Source organism: Ipomoea nil, unplaced genomic scaffold (assembly GCF_001879475.1).
Source record: "Ipomoea nil cultivar Tokyo-kokei standard unplaced genomic scaffold, Asagao_1.1 scaffold3172, whole genome shotgun sequence".
NCBI lineage: Eukaryota > Viridiplantae > Streptophyta > Magnoliopsida > Solanales > Convolvulaceae > Ipomoea > Ipomoea nil.
Window position 1 is genome coordinate 2,587,328 of NW_017619600.1, and position 19,599 is coordinate 2,606,926.

Consider the following 19,599-nt stretch of genomic DNA (forward strand, 5'->3'; position numbering starts at 1 on the left):
GATGAATGCAGGTTTTGAGTTGATGAGGGGGTTCATGCTTTCATGGATAAATGGTGGAGATTACAGAGAGGGTTGGGTTTTAACACTAGGCAGGATGGCAGGATTATTGATTCCAGGAATATCAGATCACGGCCCTGAAGATTATGTTAATCTCACCCGATTGGGAACGCCACTTGAATCCCTTCAGTTTATAGAAACAGTTCAACATCAAGGTCTTAAACGTGATTGAGAGATTTTTTGTTTCTCTCAAGATGAGGAATTTTTTTTGGTTTTATGGTCTGAAGGTGGTGTATCTTGTTTCCTACTTTGTTTCTGAAGATATATTGAGCTTATGAGTAGTTAACCCCATTAGTAATATTTTAGCAAGGATTCAAGGAACTACACTTCTTGACATTTGAGTCATTCGTGAATCACAGAGAGAAGGAAGACCTAAAATTAGAAGGAATAAATTTGAACCAAATAAATAGGTTCAACCCTTCACCAAATTACAGCAGACAAATCTAATAGTTTATCATGCTTGTTGGTCATGTTAACGTGTGTGCGAATGGCTTCAATTCTTTGTTATGACGGATATTATCAACCAGCGTTGTGTTCTTGGTTTTTGTCGCATGTTGATACCTTAAAATTTAAAAATTTATGTACATAAGTTTTCGTTGTGTTATGAAGGTTTTTGTAGTTTGGTTTTTATTTTTCACGTAAAGCTATTTTGCTAGGTGAATTATAATTGTAAGATGTTATGGTCTATTTAATGTTGGTGTGTTGTTATTTTATATATCTATTTGGTGCTTTTCGTTGTTATGGTTTGTGCGATTGGGGTTTATAAGGGGTGTGGTTCTTTTTAAAAAATAAAATAAAATAATTCCACTGGATTCTAGTTGGTAGTAGGTCTGGCGTTTGTGCGTTTTAGGTTTTGGGCTTGTGTGTTGGGTTCTAAGTTGTTGCAGCATACTTCGTATAGAATTGGATTCCATCTTCCATTGTATTAAAAATTTGGCCTTCATATGGTCTCAGGCTACGGTCGCATTATAAAGTCAGCCGTTACTAATTGCTTAGCTGTAACATTCACATGCTCACAAACACAGTTGCCCAGCCTAAAGTCCTAACTTGCACATGGGGAAAACCTAGCATGCATGTTGTTACTTTGATCATCTTAAATTTGCATAAATAATTAGTAGCAATTACAAAATCAGTCGGAACTAAAGGAATACGCGTCACATGAACATACTCACAAACTCAGTTGCACAGCATAAATTCCTAACTTGCACATGGGAAAAACCTAGAATGCATGTTGTTACTTTCATCAACTTAAATTTGCATAAATAATTACTAGCAATTACAAAATCAGTCGGAACTAAATGCTAAGGCGTCACATGCACATGCTCACAAACTCAGTTGCACATCATGAAGTCCTAACTTGCACATGGAAATAACATAGCATGCACAGGCTGCGCATATAACGCTATTACCTTTTGTGACTTACTTGTCCAGGTTAAGGAATTAACTCGCAAAGACTAACCCAAAAAAATTGCACAGGCGTCAACCTAACTTGCATATTCTAATACAAACCTCTACCATGTTTTTTTTACCCAATGTCTTGTTAGCTAACAACATATCATATCAAAACACAATGCCTGATTGCATATTCAACTTTTAAAAACTCATGCGGTACATAGTAAACGTAATGTGATTTGTATTCAACTCCTTCCTCATGCCCTCATTACACACACGTGGAATCCATTGCACACACTTCTTTTACGCAACGCAACGACTTAACAAAATTGATGCACAGACTAACAAAAAACAATCAAACACTTATAATACGGTTGCACATACCTAATTCCGGTTGCGCCATCGTTGTTGAGGAGAGAAAACACCATTGAATTTTGTGGCTGTTAACAAATGCTTAAAAACAATTCACACACTATCAATTCTAATTTCTTGCCGTTAATATATTATTCAATCCCATAATCAGTTGATCCTTTGCATGGAATATATTCTAATTTATTCCTAACCATAAATAGCTCCAATATTACAATTACTTATTCACCCTTATGCATAGACTACTACCTTAAATGGATACTAAATCTCTTTCAATCTCACCTTTGATATGTAATGATTTAATGGATGAGATTAGGCCTCATCATCTCATCCATCTAAGTGACCTCATGGGATCCGGAGCCTATATATATATATATATATATATATATATATATATATATATATATATATATATATATATATATATATTAGACTAAGTTATTATTATGTTATTAATTAGTTATATAACAATCTGTTAGTGATCTCTCTAGCCTATTAGATAGCTCTCTCTCTCTGAGAGTATTAATGTATCTGTAATTCTGTTATTCAATTAATCATCTTTTCCCTAACTCATCTGGTATCAGTTAGCCAGTAGAAATCTAACGATTGTTATCCTTTGTTTTCTCTCTCCTCCTTTTCCGATCGACAATGTCGTCTAGTTCCGAAAGAACGCACACAACCGCCACCGTCTCCTCCCCAAACACCACCCCAAATTCCCTCCCTAGTGCGCATCACTTTGTGTCGTTAAAATTGACACATCGGAACTATCTCTATTGGAGAACACAAATAATCCCGTTTCTACGCGGGCAAAGGTTACTGGGCTTCATCGATGGCTCACGGCCATGTCCTTCTCCGGTGCTCGAGCTCTCGGCCGGTGATCAGTCCGGCGTGGCGTCCGTCGTCCCGAATCTAGAACACGAGGCGTGGATTGAGCAGGATGCCTCCATCCTATCCTTGCTCATATCATCAATCTCGGAGGAGGTGATGTATCTCACGCTTGGACAGACGACCTCCCGGTCGGTGTGGCTTGCGGCAGAAACAGCGCTTGGGTCCTCGTCGCAGGTCCGTTGTCTCAACCTCATGCGGCAGTTTCAAGCTTTACGTCAAGGAGATAGCTCAACCCCGCAGTATCTCGGCCGCGCTCAACATTTGGTGGAGGATCTCGCACTCGCCGGGCGGCCACTCACGCTGACGGAGCAAAATTTGTATTTTTTTCGGGGGTTGCGACCGGAATTCTGGTCTATGGCGGCCTCCCTGGCAGTCACCGGTACACCGGTGATGATTCCGCAATTGGCGGATTATTTGCAAGCGCAGCAGTTCATCCATGCGGATGACTTTCCCGCTTATGCACCTGCATCGTCGAATGGATCTCCCTCGGCTTTGTATGCCGGCAGAGGAGGACAACATTAGGGAAACGGAGGCCGCGGACAGAATCGCGGCGGAGGCGGAGGCGGTCGCGGCGGCAACCAGCGAGGCGGGCGCGGTGGTCGTGGCCGGAACGGTGGTCTGCGTTGCCAGATTTGCAGCAAGCAGGGCCACTCGGCAGCTTTCTGCTACAAGAGATACTCCGAGCCACCACCATCGGCGCATGTAGCGGTCGCCGGAGACGCTGGCAGTGGTGGCATGGCTACGGCAGTCACCTCTTGGCTGCCGGACACGGGTGCTTCCACACACGCTACGCCAGATTCCGGTGTGGTCTCTCAGGACGACGAATATCACGGTGATGATGTTCTGAGAGTGGGTAATGGCATAGGTTTGAAAATCTCGAGTGTGGGTCATGCAGTTATCCCTTCGGTCATTAAGCCTTTAAAATTATCTAGTGTCTTACATGTCCCCGAGTTGTCAGTTTCTTTATTATCTGTAAATCGGTTTACAAAAGATAATAACTGTTACTTTGAATTTCATCCTAATTTTTTTGTTGTGAAGGATTCAATCACACAGGCGGTTCTTCTTAAAGGGCCGAGCTCAGGGGGATTGTACTCATTGTCAGTTCTGAATCCTTATCATGCGTTTGTTTCTGCCCGTGCTTCATCCACAGTATGGCACCAGTGTCTCGGTCATCCTCACGAACAAGCTCTTAAACGTGTCTTACGGGATTGCCCGGTTGATTTAAATAAAAATGTATCTCTTGGTTTATGTCCTTCTTGTCAACTTGGGAAATCCTCACGATTCCCGTTAGATAGGATAGATAAATCTAGCAATAATATTTTAGATCTTATATATACCGATATTTGGGGCCCCGCACCTGTTCTTTCTGCGGATGGCTCACGTTAGTTTGTACTCTTCGTAGATGATAATACCCGCTATTGTTGGTATTATCCGCTACGACTCAAAACCGATATATATAAAATTTTCGATGTTTTTCGGGCGACGGTAGAACGTACGTTTTCACGTTCTATCAAGTCCATTCAGTCTGATTTGGGAAGGGAATATCAAAAATTACACAAACTATTTACCTCCTTAGGGATTGTACACAGGCAATCATGTGCCTATACACATGAACAAAACGGTCGTGTCGAACGCCGGCATCGGCATATTGTCGAGACCGGGCTTGCCATGATGGCTCAAGCCTCTGTTCCACAAAAATACTGGGATCATGCTTTTGAAACAGCAACTTATTTAATAAATCGGTTACTGTCATCCTCACTCCAGTTTGATACATCTTATTACCGTCTACATCAATCTCCACCCACTTACACATACCTACGTGTATTCGGGTGTCTTTGTTTCCCGTACCTTCGTCCATACAACCGTCATAAAATCGAGTATCGGTCCAGTTCATGTGTCTTCTTAGGTTACCCACCGTCCTTTAGGGGTTACCGCTGCATGGACCTAAACACCGAAAAAGCTTACATCTGTCGCCATGTCCGCTTCGATGAAAGTCACTTCCCGTTTGCAACCAAGAGCCCCGTACAGTCTGGGTCACATGAAACCGCACCCAGCTTACCATGGGGGTCTAGTCCCATATTGCATCACAATGGCATTAATGAAACCTTGGTCACTACTCATTGTCCTGCTGTAGATCCAACTCCAGCTCGAGCTCCCGTGGTCAGAAGACGGGTTCGTCGAGCCCGACCTCAGGAGCGGGCTCATGTTATGCGGCTAAGATGTATGACACAGGGGACTGGGGAGCAGTTTCATACCCTAACAGCATCCACAGATGACCCATCTTGCTACTCTCAAGCGGTGGGCCATCCACAATGGCGGGACGCAATGGACCAAGAGTTCAACGCGTTACTACATAACAACACGTGGGCGCTTGTTCCCGCCACTCCGGGGATGAACATCGTAGGGTGAAAATGGGTTTTTCGCACCAAGCAGAAAGCTGATGGCACGATGGAGCATTATAAGGCCCGTCTAGTCGCCAAAGGCTACAATCAAGTAGCCGGCGAGGACTTCTTTGAGACATTAAGCCCGGTGGTTAAACCGACTACGGTTCGGCTGTTACTTGCTTTAGCAATTTCTCAAGGGTGGACACTCCGGTAGTTGGATGTTCACAATGCCTTTCTAAATGGGCATTTGGCTGAAACGGTCTACATGCGGCAGCCACCAGGCTATGAGGATCCCGATCATCCCGATCACGTCTGTCACTTACAGCGTTCCCTGTATGGGTTGAAACAGGCTCCCCGCGCCTGGTTCAAACGCTTACATGATTTCTTGCTTCTGATAGGATTTGTTGCTTCCAAAACAGATGTTTCTCTGTTTCACTACTCTGCTGCTGGTGCTCGGGTGTTCCTACTCGTTTACGTGGACGACATCATCATGCTTGGGAGCGACGCAGCCTTAGTTGACTCCATACTAAGCCAACTGGCGACGACCTTCAAGATTTGAGATCTAGGGCAACCAACATTCTTTCTCGGCATAGAGACCATTCCTGTCTCTGGTGGTATGATGCTTTCACAGCGACGTTATATGCGGGATATTTTACAGCGAGCCGGCATGACAGATTGCAAGGCGCTAGCCACTCCGGCTTCTGTGACTCAGCCTGTATGTCAAGCTACTGACTCCTTTGATAATTCGACGCAATACCGTCGGTTAGCCGGGGCTCTTCAGTATCTCACCATCACTCGACCGGATCTATCTTATTCTGTCAACCGCCTCTGTCAGTTCATGCACTCGCCCACTGATGAGCACTGGGCCTGCTGAAGCGAGTACTTCGTTATATTAAAGGAACCCTGGAATACGGTCTACGCATTGCGGCTTCAGAGAGTTCGGACATTCATGCGTACTCCGACTCAGACTGGGCTGGCTGTCCTGTTGACCGCAAGTCTACTAGTGGGTATGCAGTGTTTTTTGGTAAAAATCTTGTATCCTGGGTCTCTCGGAAACAGCGCACCGTTGCACGCTCTTCGACTGAGGCAGACTATAAGGGGCTAGCAGATGTATGTGCTGAAGTTACCTGGGTTGTGTCCTTGTTACGGGATCTTGGCTTAGGGCCTGTTTCTACGCCCACACTATGGTGTGATAATCTAGGCGCAACATACCTGTGTGCAAATCCGGTGTTCCATGCTCGCACCAAACACGTCGAGGTTGACTATCACTTTGTCCGGGACAAAGTTTCGGCTGGCGAGCTTCAGGTTCATTTTGTGTCTACCAAAGATTAGCTAGCAGATATCTTCACCAAACCGCTTCCAGCAACACGGTTCGCTACTCTGAGTGGCAAGCTCAATGTGGTCCCTCACCTACCTTGTGCTTGAGGGGGAGTATTAGACAAAGTTATTATTATGTTATTAATTAGTTATATAACAATCTATTAGTGATCTAGTCTCTAGCCTATTAGATAGCTCTCTCTCTCTAAGAGTATTAATGTATCTATAATTCTGTTATTCAATTAATCATCTTTTCCCTAACTCATCTATATATATATATATATATATATATATATATATATATATATATATATATATATATATATATATATATATATATATATATATATATATATATAGGGTCAGGTTCCTGTGAGGTCAGGTCTTCCCGTGTGGTCAGTGCGGCATACACCATTAGGTATGCATAAATGCACCACACAGTGTTCGAAAATACACCATTATGTGTGGTGTATTTTTTTTTTTGCATGGTGCATTTTTTGGCATTTCATTCTGGTGTATTCTCGAACACTGTATGGTGCATTTATGCATACCTAATGGTGTATGCCGCACTGACCGCACGGGAAGACCTGTTCTCACAAGAACCAAAATATATATATATATATATATATATATATATATATATATATATATATATATATATATATATATATATATATATATATATATATATATATATATATATATTTTGGTTCTTGTGAGAACAGGTCTTCCCGTGCGGCATACACCATTAGGTATGCATAAATGCACCATACAGTGTTCGAGAATACACCAGAATGAAATGCCAAAAAATGCACCATGCAAAAAAAAATACACCACACATAATGGTGTATTTTCGAACACTGTGTGGTGCATTTATGCATACCTAATGGTGTATGCCGCACTGACTACACGCGAAGACCTGACCTCACAGGAACCTGACCCTATATATATATATATATATATATATATATATATATATATATATATATATAGAAAAGCGCTCATATGTGGTCATGTCATTAGGTGTGGTCGTATCTGTGTCGTTGAATCAGTTTAATCTAACGGCAGTGATAATTTTGAGAATTTTCGCGCGTTTTGGTAAGTGGGGGTGTTATGGTAATTATAGTGGCCATTTTATAGCGGGCGGGTTTCAGAATACACCAACAGTGTTGACAACATACACCAATAGTGTAATAAAACACACCACAGTGATACACACCAATGGTGTATTCTCATGTTATGGTAATTACAGTGGCCCTCTATAGCGGTTGGGTTCCAGAATACACCAACAGTGTTGACAACATGCACCAATAGTGTAATAAAACACACAACAATGTGATTTTCCTTATTCCGGTGTTTTATGACGAGTTTACCCTTGCAGTTCACTGGGTAGGAGAATGTGCGCGAAAATACTGGAAAAATCTTGATTAATATGATTCATTGGATCTATCTAATCTAATGGCCTATAATTGACCATATGACCACATCTAACAACATGACCACATGTGATCACCCCTATATATATATATATATATATATATATATATATATATATATATATATATATGTGTGTGTGTGTGTGTGTGTGTGTGTGTGTGTGTGTGTGTGTGTGTGTGTATTCAAATGAGGACAAATATATATTATAGAGGACTGTGGGGACAGATATAGTGTGTGCCATTAGCCGGTATGTTGTGTGCATGGTCGAATGTAGTCGTGTGCCACAGTTTGTACTTTGTATGTCGCGTGCTAAATTTGTTAATTTATAGAACCTGGGTTCGAAACCTGATGTTTACATTTATTCTTGTGTGCCATTATGTATTAAGTTGTGTGCCTGGTATTAATTTGTTGTGTGCCCATTATTTGTCCCCATAGTCCTCTATATATTGTTGTCCTCATTTGAATTCAACCATATATATATATATATATATATATATATATATATATATATATATATATATATATCGAATTTAATTATGTCATTATTAAGTGAAATAAAGTGTAAACATGTACTGTATTAAACAAAATATGAGCCATTGGGGAAGTTCTTGCAAGATTAGCAGTGTTGTGTAGGCATATCAACAAAGAGACAAAGGTGATGGTTGGAAGAGTTTTTAGATAGCCAAAGATCTTGATATATAATCATGAATAGAAAATTTTCTGCAACATATTCAATTAGCACACTAATATGCAAACAAAAATTAATTGCAAAAACAGAAAAGAAAGCTCGATGTAAAGTCATATATGGGTCAAAGAAAATTACACTTTTGATCCTGTGACTATTGTGGTCTTGTTAACTTGAGTACTTGACTTTAAAAATTATCAATTTAGTCCCGTAACTATGCAATTTTTAACACATTTGGTCATTCCGGTTAAATGTTGCCGGAAAAACTTAAACCTTTTAAAAAAAATTTATTCTTGGGGGCAAAACAGTCATTTTACATTTAAAACAAAAGTGAACAGTTATTTGCTTCCTTCTTCGCGTATCAGTTGATGCAATGACGAGGACTGTGCAGTTGACGGCCTTTTGGCGAGAACGCGTACAGAACTACGACGAACTTGGCTTCTCAATTCGACGATGGCAACTCCAACACTAGTTGATGGCCTTTCGGCGCTCTTCCCCTGCTGCTGCAACTTCCTCTTGCTGCAAGATGTCGCCGGCGCTGAGAGATGGCGGAGGCGAGCTGGATTCTCCGGTGATGTTGCTGCATCTCTCCTCCTTCAGGCGTCGCTGGCTCCCGGCTGCCGCTGCTTCATCTCCTCGTTGCTGGTTTTGGGTCGACGACGGGAAGCTTTGGCGTTGCAGCGAGGCAGTCCGGCGAAGGCGGGCTTGGGTTCCCGGCGAAACCGTCGCTGCTCCCCCCCCCCCCTCGCCCCTCCTTCAGGCAACGAGGTAGTCCGGTGGAGTCCTCGATCAGATGACTGAAGATTCCTCTCCAATCTCTACCGGAGGTCTGAATTTTGGCTTCCAATCAGAATCTCCGTCTCAGTTCTCACTCCGATTTGGGAACGGAAATTGGGCACAAGAATCAACTCTGCAAATTCCATTGATCGACAAACACTCTTCCTGGTGTAGAAATGTAGAAGTTCCACTCCCCAACGAAGCAGTCATGGAAGAAGAGGAGGAGGGTGGCGGTGACGTTGGTGAGGGAAACGACGAGAACAAAGCTGTCTAGCTAGGTGGTCTCGCTCAATTCCGCCGTGAAGGATGGGGAAGAAAATGATTTTAAATGACTGTGTTGCAACGACGTAGCCCGGTGGAGGCAGCGAGGTAGTCCGCGGAGTCCGGCGAAACCGTCGCTCGTACGCGAAGAAGAAGGAAGCAAACAATTTTTTTTTTTGTTTTAAATGTAAAATGACTGTTTTACCCTCAAGAATAAAAACTTTTAAAAGTTTTAATTTTTCCGGCGATTTGGCCGGAAGGACCAAATGTGTTAAAAATTGCATAGTTACGAGACTAAATTGATAGTTTTTAAAGTCAAGTATTCAAATTAACAAGATCAAATAGTCATAGGAACAAAAGTGTAATTTTCTCTATATACTCATATCATGGATCATCTCATACAGGCACCAGATCATAAACTTGCTTGCTACAGCCACCAACATGAATCCTTTGAAACATTTGGCTTGCAAAGAATATCTTTTGAATGAGAAACCAGAAAACTAGTCATGTTTTATAATAGATCAAATACTATGTTGCAATATGTCTATGCATAATTACAATTATACAAACGGCAGTAAATTCACTATGAGCTCGATCAAGTTGTCTTCTACATGTGGATACGGTAATTCCTCATAATCAAGTCCGATGATCAGTGCAGTTTTACATCAGCTCTTGACTAGTCAAGTAAATCAATCAGCTTAACAATCTCTTTGAAACCAGGACACGATAAGATCTTTGATATAACACCTTACAGAATGCTTGAAATGGAAGTAATCAATCTCATGAAGAAGTTTTTAGAATTATATTAGCCTTGCAAATCAATATCAATTAGTGAGAAGCGGAACTGTTGATTGTTGAACAAAACATATATATAAATAACAAATGTAGTTGAAACGAAACACATCCTTCAATTATAAGGAAATAAGAAGCAATTCTTCTTACCTCTACATATATTCAATACTTGACCAATAGTAGCTTCAATTCCCAGTTTGAAAAAATTCCAAAAATATATTCAATTGGCATATCAATCTGCAAAAGCACATTAGTAGTCAGGATTAATTGCAAGAGAGAAAAGAAACAGATGAGAGATGTAAAGTAGTATTACGATCATCACATATAAGCAGGCAGTAGATGAAATAGGCAGAGATAGAATAAATAAGCAAGAAATTCCACTTACATCTCCAATAGCTTGACCACTACCAGCTTCCCAGTTTGAAAATTTTCTACAAGATAGGTGCAGATTTACAATGGCTCTTGATCTTAATTGTCAAGTAATCAATCACTACTTCAAGTTCATAAGCATTTTCCATCTTCTACTAAGACAAGAACAAAGCTCACATGGCTAGCTTTGGGATATGCATTCTCATTAGATGGAAATTAAACCAAACAGTGAGTGCCTGCAAGCAAGAAGATTTTGGAAGAACCATTTACTCTACTTTCTGTTGACTATGTCTATATCTATAAACTTTGCAATATAAAGCAATATCAGTGTAATCTAGTTTCTCTGTTTTTTTTTTTTTTTTCTTCTGTTGGGGAAAAAGGCATGCTTCTTCTGCAGGTTCTGCAACCACTTTGAAGAATACTAGTTTTGCAAGCTATTTCTAGAATATGATGCATCTATAGTCTAGAGAATTCAATTGCTTAAAACAAAATGGTTAAAAACTCACCTGAAGAATGATCAGAAAGGAATCAGAGATTTAAAGTAGTATGATCATCATTCATCACATATAGGGACCAGATGAAGTGCAAATATACCTGCTTGCCCCTCTCGCCAACATTAACATTAGGCCAGCTGGGCATCCCCAAAATAGTGCAAAATGAGATCAGAAAAAGAAACAGTAACAAGTTTGTAAAGAAGTTAGCATCCATATAGAATGGAAAAGAAATAGTACAGTTGAGAATGGATCATACGTTGTAGCTTCTAACCTCAAAAATGCCATTTCCCATTTCAACTTGCCAGTACTGAATCTGCTTAGCAAAAGCAACAAATGAAGTGCTACACTGATCCAACTTAATTGACCGCAGGGTCAATTTTTGTGCTAAACACCAAGGGAACTCCAAACAATAACATCTCAAGACTAACCACTTGAGATGTAGGAAATCACCATCACCTGCCCAATACTCGATATCTATACACTAGTATGATCATGGTGGCGACCAACCATTCTGCCCTCCGGTTTTAGAGAGCCATGCGAGGAGGATCCATCCGACTCAACAACATTCTTCATTGATTCTTCTTCTACTGTTGATGGTTGAGTTTCATGATTTGCCTCATCATCATCATCAACAACTTCTTCATTGCTTCTTCTGTTCATCAACAATTCTTCTGCTCTTTCTGCTGCTTCTTCTACTGTTGATGGTTGAGTTTCATGATTTGCCTCATCATCATCATCATCAACAACTTCTTCATTGCTTCTTCTACTAGTGTTGATTATGTTTATCAACAACTCTTGTATTCTTTCTACTATTGATGGTTGAGTTTCATGATTTGCCTCATCATCATCATCATCAACAACTTCTTCATTGCTTCTTCTACTACTGTTGATTATGTTTATAAAAAACTCTTGTACTAGTCTTTCTACTGCTTCTTCTACTGTTGATGGTTGAGTTTCATGATTTGCCTCATCATCATCATCAACTTCTTCATTGCTTCTTCTGTTCATCAACAACTCTTCTGCTCTTTCTGCTGCTTCTTCTGCTGTTGATGGTTGAGTTTCATGATTTGCCTCATCATCATCATCATCATCAACTTCTTCATTATTGCTACTTCTACTACTGTTGTTTATGTTCATCATCAACAACTCTTCTACATCTTCATTGCTTCTTCTGTTCATCAACAACTCTTCTGCTGTTGATGGTTGAGTTTCATGATTTGCCTCATCATCATCATCATCAACTTCTTCATTATTGCTGCTTCTACTACTGTTGGTTATGTTCATCAACAACTCTTCTGCTCTTTCTGCTGCTTCTTGCAAGGTTTGACGGAGTTCCTGGGAAGTTTCTTCCATGTCATCTTGATGAGCTTGCAATAAGCCACCTCGGAGAGAAGAAATCTTTTGTAAGAAAGATAGCACTGCTACATACACCGTTTGGAAGTGTTGCAAAAAGTAATGCTGAAATTTTTGGATGAGAATAGTTAAAGCAGCACTACTACCCATCTCTCTCTCACTTACACATAACTCCGACACCTCTGCTGCATTTTCTGCAGCTTCTTGCAAAGTTTCATCATACTCAGAGACGACAAGGATAATGTTGCTAAGTTGTGTTTCAATGTCGTCTTCGGCCTTGAGTGGAAAGTCTCTGATTTCAATTTCTAAATCTCTGAGTGCATAGCCATCACCATCACCATCACCACTGGATTTGTTCTGGAGAAAGTCTTGAAAAGAATAAAGGTTTTCAAGGATAGATATGATTAGTGGTCGATCATGGAGAGACAGCCTTACCCTTGGGGTGGGTTGCAGAAACTCAATCTCAATGGTTTGAATCATAGAAGTTAAAGCAGCACAAGCCATCTATCTCAATGGAGAGACAGCCATCACCATCACCATCACCACTGGATTTGTTCTGGAGAAAGTCTTGAAAAGAATAAAGGTTTTCAAGGATAGATATGATTAGTGGTCGATCATGGAGAGACAGCCTTACCCTTGGGGTGGGTTGCAGAAACTCAATCTCAATGGTTTGAATCATAGAAGTTAAAGCAGCACAAGCCATCTATCATCTCAACTCTAATCTTTAATTTGGTATTAAGTTTTGATATTGCACAATGAAAGATAAAATATGCAAGCAAGAGTCTGATCTAAGTTTGCTTTTTGTGGTCATTCACTGAAATGGGTAAGTTTTAAAAGGAGTGTACAAAAATGGGGAACTTTTGAATTTTGGACAAATTTAGGAGAAATTTTATTGGGTTTTGAGTTTCTGATAAAAAAACACAAGCCGCGAAGGATTTCTCAAGTTTTAATTAATGGATTACATTTTTTATTAATGGGTCAGAACTTTGACTTCATTAATCAAAGATCAGACCCGTTTCACGAATTTAGATCCATGAGACGGTCTTACACAAATTTTTACTGACATCCAAAAAACTCCAAATTTATTTTATTACTAGTTTTTTACGCGCATTGCGCGATTGAGATAATGCCCAATGTTTTTTTTTTTTTTTTTAAATAAGTACTTTAAAGTATATCAAGGTAAGATTTTATTGGAATTGTTCACGCATAGATAATTGAATGTTAAATTTGCGTGTTTAAATAGGCAAATCTAAGTTTACAAATGCAAGATAATATAGTCAAGATTGATTATAATTGTCAATAAAATAATTGTATAGGTATGACTGAAATCAAATACGGGACATAAGAGAGAGCAAACAAAAATTAGGGCATAAAATATTAAATATATACTATTATTGAAGAGCTAACTGCTGATTGCCAAACAAGAACATTGCGCGATAGTTTCCCACTTCAATTTATTGTGTGAGTTAAATACTCTAGTTATCAATAAATCCCCGAAGTAGTTAATATGATTGGCTTAATTATATTTTTTTTATTTTTTTAAAACAATTATTATTATTATTATATATATATATATATATATATATATATATATATATATATATATATACATATATATATATATATATATATATATATATATATATATATATATATATATATATATATATATATATATATATATATACCCTTAGGTCATTTTACATGTTAATCTAAACAGCTAATTTTTTCAAATATCTTTTTACCAATCATTGATATAATTCACTGGTCAAATTCGCTAATATAATCCACTAACGCTAACCGCTAACTGCTGATTGTCAAACAAAGACATTGCGAGTTAGTTCTCACTTCAATTTGTTGTGTGATTAAAAAAATTAAAATTAAAATCTGATCAATCTGAACCATTCATTTGATTACAAAACTTGACCGTCATTTTTTCTACCCATTATAGGCCTAACTCTCTTGGGCTCTTATTAGTATAGTAGAAATAATAATTTAGTAGCTACAATAAAAAATAATACATATGCATTTCTTTAATTTAGAATTATGTGTATACAATGTCCTTATTCAAAAAAATAATTATTCATTATCAATAAATTAAATAAGAGAAATAATTTCATTAATTATATTGTCGTTATTTTTTTTCAATGTAAAAATTCTTTACATTCAAATTAATCAATTAATTATATTCACTACATTGTCTATTATCTTTTTTGTGCACTATTTTTTAATTAAATATCAAAGTTATAATACCAAATAATGCTATATATTTATTTACCAAGTATTTTATTAATACCATGAAAAAATTAAAAATTAAAAAAACATAATTAATAAAGCCAGTCATATTAACTACTTGAGAGATTTGTTGACAAAGAGATTATTCAAATCACACAACAAATTGAAGTGAGAACTACATCGCAATGTCCTTGTTTGATAATCAGCAGTTAGCGGTTAACGTTAGCGGATTTGACCAGCGAATTATATTAACGGTTGGTAAAAAGATATTTGAAAAAATTAGCCGTTTCGATTAACATGTAAAATGACCTAAGGGTATACATATATTTCATAATAATAATAATAATAATAATAATAATAATTGTTATAACAAAATTAAAAAAAATATATATATAATTAAGACAATCATATTAACTACTTGGGGGATTTATTGGCAAAAAGAGTATTCAAATCACACAACAAATTGAGGTGGGAAACTATCTCGCAATGTCCTTGTTTCACTACTGGAAATTATCGAATTTCCGACCACCTGAAAGTGATCTTAAATCAAGTTGAAAGCAAAAAGTGGTCAGAAATAGCAACAAGGATTTTTCCGGATACCAAAAGTGGTCGGAACAAGGCTTTCAACTTGATTTAAGATCACTTTCAGGTGGTCGGAAATTTCAGAATTTCCACTAGTGTTTAGCAATCAGTAGTTAGCTCTTCAATATTAGTATATATTTAATATTTTATGCCCTAATTTTTATTTGCTCTCCCTTATTTCCCGTATTTGGTTTCAACCATACGCATACAACTATTTTATTGACAATTATAATTAATCTTCTCCCAATTATAATTAATCTTGACTATATTATCTTGCATTTGTAAACTTAGAATTACCTATTTAAATACACAAATTCAACATTTAATTATCTATGCATGAACAATTCTAATATAATATTGCATTGATATATTTTATAGTACTTAAATATATATATAAAAATATAATTAATAAAGCCAATCATATTAACTACTTGAGGGATTTGTTGACAAAGAGAGTATTAAAATTACATAACAAATTGAAGTGAGAACTACCCCGCAATGTCCTTGTTTGACAATTAGTAGTTAGCGGTTAGCGTTAACGGATTATATCAGCGGATTTGACCAGCGAATTATATCAACGGTTGGTAAAAAGATATTTCAAAAAATTAACTGTTTAGATTAACATGTAAAATGACCTAAAGTAGTTACCTTGATATACTTTATAGTACTTATTTAAAAAAAAAACATTGGGCATTATCTCAATCGCGCAATGCGCGTAAAAAACTAGTAATTTAATAAGAGTAAAATAGAGTACTAATTATGCCAACTTTGATTGGGATGTGGTTCGAACCTAAGACCTTTCTTATTGAAATCAATGAGTAAGTTAACGGTGAACTAACAGAAATTAACGGAAAATATAATATTTAACGGAAAAGTTAACGGATAATCATATTCATTAAGGATAAATTAGGAAATCTTAAGGAAAAATTAAAATCTGACCAATTTCTGAGCCATTCATTTAATTAAAAAAGTTGACCGCCATTTTTTTCTACCATTATAGGTCTAGCTCTCTTGGAACACGTATGGAAATTCCTTAACAAATGGGATATCATCTAACTTAACTTCTTTCTGGTGGGTATCCATTACATAAGTCAAGAAACCGCTACACCCTTTTGCCAATTCTTTCTTAAGCTTTCAATGCAGAAATTACTTTCAATGGCACTTCCGAAACCAACACTCCACTCCTAGGAAAGTGTCCCAACAGTAAAGATAGATTGTCCAGGAATTTGAAATACCACATTCCAACGTGCGCAATCGATGTAGGCATAGTTTCTGGATAGCCAATCCATTCCTAATATCACATCTAAATCCTGCATATCTAGCTGAATTAAATCAATTGACACATCACTCCCATTAATTTGTAGATGACAATCTTGAAACCAAGTATCTGTCACCACCATCTTCCCCACACGATTATTAACATACAAATGATCACTCAACTTCTTAGCTTGCAAATTTAAATCCTTTGCAACTTCTCATAAATAAAATAATGTGAAGAACCTGAATCACACAACACGTAAACATCTACAATTATATTCCGAACAGGCGACACATTTAACAACAGCCCAACTCGACGTTCGACCATATTTAGGAACACCCCTTCTGATCCTTGTAAAGCAATACAAAACAGAGAAAGTATGACCACATTAGCCAAAATGTTTAGGAAACCACATCCAAAACTTGCTCAAAGCCAAAACTTATCATCCCATTGGTTAAAGCCTAATCTTGCAAAAATTCAAACTTAACTTCTTGATCAACTAAGGATTTAAACCTAGGCTCTGATACCACTCTGATCGCGCCCCACTTCTAGGACATGACCCGGCCGTATCGCTACATGAAAACCTATAACAATACGAAGCCTAGCCATACATACCTCTCGGAACCTTCATAACAACACTTGAATACATAATAATTCCTCAACCCAATATGACAAAATATAAACAACTAGTTCTTCCCAAAAACTCATCAAAATCACCCCTATTAAATATTTACAATCAAGAGTAGTATGTCCAAAATGTATCACAAGCACTAAACCAAGCACAATGTGTTACCAAAGATACAAAGGGTCAAAGGAATATCCAAAATAAACAAAAATCCGTGATACGCTCCAAAATTAGGACTAAGTCTCCTAGTTTCAAAAGTCACCTTCGAGACCCCACCACTTGTGCTCGTGCTATTCACATGTCCTTAACTACTCTGAAACATGAGAAAAATACAAATAATGAGCCAATGCCCAGTAAGTAGTACTCCTCTTAACCCCGGATCAAGTAACCTCAATAGAATACAAAAAACTTTTAGAGTAATAAATAGATGCAAAAATCGATCTTTAAACTATATCGAAGTCATAATATACTTCCATCATACTATACACAAGTTCACAAAACTGGAAACTTTAGCTACATGGGCGCCACCATTATTTCATAATACAATACTTTCAAAAGCACAAATCATTCCTTAACATATGACTCATTGACAACCTACAACCACTATTATAACCCATGGCAAAGGCCATTATCGGCATAATGGTTTAGAAGGACTCGATGGTTCGCAATGAGTCAGGCTCGATGATTCAGAATGAGCCGGATGGAACGTTCCAACAAATAATTCAAAAGACTCGACGATTCGGAATGAGTCAAGCTCGACGATTAGGAATGAGCAATTAGGAACGTTCCAAACCGAACAAACAAACAACAAAATGTAGGTTGCCTCATGAGTTTGACCGAACATTCAAAATAGTTCTTATAATCAAATAGCCCAATGTAGCAAAAATCATTTCTTTAAAAATCACATAACAAAGTACATAATTTATTGTACAGAGTTTTTCATGTCACATATTTTCTCAAGATACATAATATTTCCAATTATGGATAATAAATTTATCAAACTAAGAACTATGCAAGGTATAAACCCATCCCAAAATAATAATTTTCTTAGTACATAACTCTTTAAAAAATTCGTGGAATAGTTTATTAAACCAAAATAGTTTCAAAATAGTTGAAGTAGTTTAATTGTAAAGAACTTAAGTTATTATCAAACATGAAGTTAAGGGTTCAAGTCTTACTCTAAACATAGTAAAAATCATTTTACATGTCTAATATGTACATATGCAAAATAACCATACAAATTTCTAAGAGGTAGAATTGAAGCCACGTCTACCTACCTACACAACAACACTCTTGCCAACCCACCATCTCTACACATGATAATAATTTTAGTACGAAATTTGACTTAACTTTCGTTTCCGAACACAGTTCTAACAGAACCAAAAACAATTTCAATCCAGGCTCTAAAATGTATAGCAATTTCAGTCCAAACTTCAGAAATCATAGCTTAGCATTTTCAGACCCAAAAACATATCATAGCCCAAAATACTTTTAACTCATACTAACCCTAAAATGGGTATTCAAAGTAGTAGAGATTTCAAAATAGGTTATATATATGGGTTTTGCAAAATAAGGAGATAAGAGTTAACCACTTACCTGAAACACCCAAATCTTAGGTATTTAGCTCACCCAAATACTCCTTGTCAAATTTCCTAATATTTTCAAACATCAATCTTAGGGCTCAAATGTTAAACCCCACTAAAAAAAGAGTGAAATATGGAGGTCAAACTTACCTAGAATACTCCAATAACTTGAGACCTAAGCTTGAAGAAGATGGAGATCAAAGCTTCGAGATTTTTCTTTTCCTCTATCTCTCTAGTCCACTCCTCTTATCTTCTTTCAAAAGAGATGTTTATCCAAAGACCAAAGTGGTTTCTTAACCTTTAAGGGTAAGGGAGGGCAATTTAGTAATTTTATCCAATGTTAAATTTGGATAAGCTTTGACTTGTTGACCACATTTAATAAACATAGATATAATTTTATTTCTAAGATAGTGGGTATTACATCTTCTTGTTTTAAATAACTATATACTGTATTCCTCAGTCTAAAACGCTTTTGATTATATTTATCTATATATTATGCTATTTAACGCGTATTGATGAGTTATCAGCTTTATTCGTTGACCGGTTGTTATCCCCATGTTTTACAGGTTTTGCTTAGTTGGAGAGCGCGCTAGATGTGGACTCTATTTAGTGTAGCTCCTGTGGACAGACGTTTTGCTTTTGTTGGCCTGTGTGCCTAGACTAGTGGCCTGTGTGCCTAGACTAATGCTACATTTTGATGATTTTGATAGATTTAGCCTGTGCACCCATAATTCTATGGGT

General features: G+C 37.5%; 2 long non-coding RNA genes across 2 annotated transcripts in view; one reads left to right on the top strand and one right to left on the bottom strand.

Annotated features, from left to right (window-relative positions):
* The window catches only part of LOC109168133, a 19,552-nt gene extending 13,365 nt beyond the window's left edge, over nucleotides 1–6,187 (top strand). The window contains exon 3 of the long non-coding RNA XR_002051992.1: nucleotides 6,029–6,187. This is a non-coding gene — a long non-coding RNA (uncharacterized LOC109168133). The remainder of the gene's footprint in view (nucleotides 1–6,028) is intronic.
* An 11,287-nt stretch (nucleotides 6,188–17,474) lies between these two features.
* On the bottom strand, nucleotides 17,475–19,060 carry LOC109168090. Its single transcript, XR_002051974.1, has 3 exons — nucleotides 19,009–19,060; nucleotides 18,872–18,927; nucleotides 17,475–17,588 (listed from the first exon to the last, which is right to left on the bottom strand). It is a non-coding gene; the product is annotated as an uncharacterized LOC109168090 (long non-coding RNA).
* Between the last annotated feature and the right edge of the window lie 539 nt (nucleotides 19,061–19,599).